The 4,024-nt window shown below is 38.7% G+C and overlaps 1 non-coding gene across 1 annotated transcript; it reads left to right on the top strand.

Moving 5' to 3' along the window:
* Window positions 1-1,284: 1,284 nt before the first annotated feature.
* LOC148021892 (small nucleolar RNA SNORD36) lies at window positions 1,285-1,354 on the top strand. Its single transcript, XR_015694522.1, has one exon. It is a non-coding gene; the product is annotated as a small nucleolar RNA SNORD36 (small nucleolar RNA).
* Window positions 1,355-4,024: the final 2,670 nt, after the last annotated feature.

Raw genomic sequence — 4,024 nt, 5'->3', positions numbered from 1 at the left:
GATCTCTTAGCCTATCTTTCAAAACATAATCCGTTTAATGCTACCTTCTTTGATGCCTATCATAGACGATCTCTCTTAGGACCTTCTGTTCCTACCCTCCTCTATTACCAACAAATGGCTCACCGATATGCTCTATATCTTTCCCTTTGTCAATCTAATTCCACCACTATTTTACCCCTTCTTTTCCAACCTTCATCTTTCCCTCAAATTTCCATTTTTACATACTGTTCCTTTATTGAGGATAGGGTATTTTCCCCTTCTCCACCATGTCCTTCTCCATCCATTCATGTACCCTCTACATTTCCTATTTATCAGTTAACACCCTTCCTTAGTGATTCCCTCCAAATTTCTGCCACTCCTTCTTTAACCTTTTCTTCCTTTTATGATTTTGCCTATCCCTCACTTCATCCACTTTTTCTTATTCCATTACCCTCTCCTAACACTTCTATATCTCAACCACCTCAGTTGGTTAGTGACTGTGACGGGTTTGATAATCAGATTTCCAGAAGAAGGGGATGGAGTTTGGATGATTCCCTTACAGGACCTCAGATCAATTGGCTAGTAATTCCAGGAGAATGGACAGCTTCCAGTCAAGCTTATCAGAACTATGTTCATTTTGCTCAGCAGTATTCACAGTCTGCCGATCCTTCAGTGAGATTAACTGCTCACTTTGCTTGGTACTTGGCGTATATGCATAGGCACTCTCATAATGATTCCAAGCCTATTCCAAAGTTGTGCATGAATGTCAATGTGAGCATTGATTCCCAGCAGCTGCATATATTGTATTTTCATGCCCTTTGTTTGCCTAGCAGATACTTGGTCCTGTTGGAAAGGATGTGCTGTCTTCAGTTTTTTCAAAATCCTCCCAAAACCTTTGTAGATGAATCCTTGTCTATGGATCGTTTCCGACAACATCAATCTTTCAAGAGGGATCATCTTCATTGATACCTTTCCAATGTATGGTGGAAGCTTTTTAATGAAAATCTCTCTTTTTGAAGGAGTCATTCAGATGGTTGTGTTGTATTGGTGTTTGTGTTGTGAGTTCATTTATGTAAAACGAACATGGTGGTTTCCTATTGGATTGGATTTCGTGTGTGCGAGCTACATTTTGGAGAATTGTGGTGTTGAGGTCGTGGTTGGAGAGTTGAAGCTGATGCTGATGAAGAAGAAGAAAACTCTTATATCCTTTACAAATTTGTTGTGATTTTCAGTTTGATAAGAAGTGTTAATGTATAAAGGGTTTTCCTTTCTTTGTATTTTTATATCAGATACAGGTTATAAGTTGGGGTCGTGGTGGATGGATTCTTTTTGAAAAGATATTGAAGATTAAAGTTGAGCTTTTTAAATGACCTTGTATTCCCTTTTTCCTGGGTCGCGAGGCACTTCCTTATTAAGTGTGGGGATATGTTGAGTGTTGAAATGACTTGTTTTTTGGCTGATTTTTGTTGTTTTTGAGAGCTGAATGGTTGATTTTATGAGATGATTAATTGATTTAGAAGTGGTTTGAGAGTGTTTTGGATGATATTGATTGTGTTTTGGAAGTTCATGATGTTTATCAATGGAGATATGTGGTTATGTGATGTTTTGATAGGTTCTGATTGGTTCTGTATACCTTCTGTTTTGTTCTATTTTGGTCTGTTTTGTTCTGATTGTCTTCTGTAAGGAGGGATGGAGTATTGATTGATGAAGATTGAGATCTTGTGAAAGTTTATTGAATGATTTGTGAGAGTTTGGAATGGTTTGAGTATGAGTTATGTGGTTTTGATGACCTTCTGTAGGTCTTCTGTAGAGCCTTTGTCTCTGTTCTGTTCTGTTCTGTACTGTAGCTGTTCTGGTACTGTTCTGTGACTGTTCTATATGCTTCTGTATGTGTTCTGATGGATGAGAGTGTAGCTTGGGAAAGTTTTTTAGCCTTGGAAAGAGGTGAATACACGTGCAAAAGAGCTGAAAGAAGTAAAATAAGTAGCTGCTGAAGACTCAAGTGAAGACTAGAGTGAAGTGACAGTAGTGAGCTATGAAAGGACATTGTAGTGGCTCTGGTGACCCTTCATATCAGACATACCTCTTGGGAGGGGTATCCACGACCTAAGAAGGATTATTGAGAGTAATTTTAGAGAGATTGTAGTGAGGATATGATGTATTATTGATGGAGAGAGAGAGAGAGAGAGTCAGAGATAGCCAATTCTACAAAAACAAAGTGATTGTATATGAGAGATTGAGAGAGAAGACTATGGAGATATTGAAGATGAATACTATGTGATGTATTTCCATTCAAAGATGGTGTATTCCTTTGCTTTATTTGTTATATTGATGGATTTTGTGAAGATATTGAAGAATATGGTTGATTCTATCAAATCCGTGGGAGATCTACATGATGTTGTATGAAGATTTGTTGTGCCTGGTGTTCTTTTCTTCATTGTGATCATATGAAACATAATAAACAAGCTTGTTGATGTTACAAGATAGATTTTCTTGCAAGAGAATTCCCTTTTCCTTGGTGTTCCTCTTGGGGCTCCAAGTTATAATGAAATTAGCTGCTTATCTCGGGGTAGAATTTACTAACAATATGGCCGAGAATAAAGCTCTAATTATGGGATTGAATATTACTAAGAAAGGTGGTATTAGGCGGTTGTTAATAAAAGGGGATTCCCAGTTGATCTTAAATCAATTCAATGGGACATATACAGCCCGGAATCCTCTCATTTGTACATATCATCAAACTGCTATAACGCTACTTGATGAATTTGAGAGCATATCTCTTCAGCTGATTCCACGTTATTGGAATCAGTTTTGCAGATTCCTTAGCTAATTTTGCTTATGAAGAGGACTTCTTTTTCAACTGTGGTTCTAGTCTCGATGTCATTATTGATAATGAGACAGGACCTGGGTAATGAGAAGATTAGCCGAGACCCATCTACTACTATTATCTTGGACCCATAGGTTGATCCGACAACATGTTATGCGTACGCCTCTTGTTACATATGCAGGAGGTATGGGCCATAACTTGTTGCATTTAGTTTAGGGCTGAGAGCCCTATTTTTCCCCTTGGAATGGAGTGTATTTGCATATATTTACCTTTTTCCAAGGAGGGATCTCTATGAGCTAGTTTGTTTGTTTCTTTAGGCCAAGAGGGCCAGTTGCTTTAAGTAGTTAATGTCTGATTTCTTTAGGCCAAGAGGGCCAATTGTTTTCAAGTTTTAATAATCTATTTCTTTAGGCCAAGAGGGCTAGTTAGTTTGCAGTGAAATGTGTTATTTCTTTAGGCCAAGAGGGCCCTATCTTTGTTTGGTGCAAGTACGTTTAATGCTTTGTTGTTTTAGTAATTACACCATACAGGTTGACGAAGTCGTTGGAGGGAGGCGTTGCTGCAAAGGAGCTTCTTGTGGCCATTCCAGGTGGTTTCGTCCCCTTTTCGAGTTTTTCCCCTTAATCAATTAATGATATATGTGCGGATGAGGGTTACTTTCTTTTGTTTGTTGGGGACCAGCACTTGAGGCATGAAGTCCCAGGTTTAGACTTTGTATGTCTAGGGGAGGTCTGAGTAGTCATTGCCTCCGGCAAGGCATTGTCAGGCATTAAAAGACCTGTTTTAGATGAGAGTTCTAGTGACCCTGTTCTGCGGACCTGCTAGGTGGCCATTCTAGGAGTTCCTGCTAGTTGTGAGGCAGTTAGAGAAGCCTATTAAAATAATGATGGAAAGAGACAAAACCCTAAAGATCTGAAAGATAATATATGAATATACAGAGGTGTGTAAAGAGGGATTTTAACCCCTATAAAAATAGAAAAGGAAAGAAAGAAAAATCCTTGAGCTATGCCCTGAAGCTTCACGGCTTGCTCTTAATCTCATAATCAAATTCCTGCAAAGTGATTAACCACTTTGCTAAATGGTCAGGCGGCTATAACTTATTCAACAACAGTCAAAGCCCTTCCGCCTTCATATAAAAAACCACCCTCTCATAAAGAGTGTAGTGCCTAAACTTTTTGGTCGCAAATACCATCTCAAGGCACAACTTCTCCATATAGG

This window comes from Lygodium microphyllum, chromosome 17 (genome assembly GCF_053477565.2).
Source record: "Lygodium microphyllum isolate KBCC chromosome 17, Lygodium_microphyllum_v1.1.10, whole genome shotgun sequence".
NCBI classification, from domain to species: domain Eukaryota; kingdom Viridiplantae; phylum Streptophyta; class Polypodiopsida; order Schizaeales; family Lygodiaceae; genus Lygodium; species Lygodium microphyllum.
This window is presented reverse-complemented; position numbering and strand designations above follow the sequence as displayed.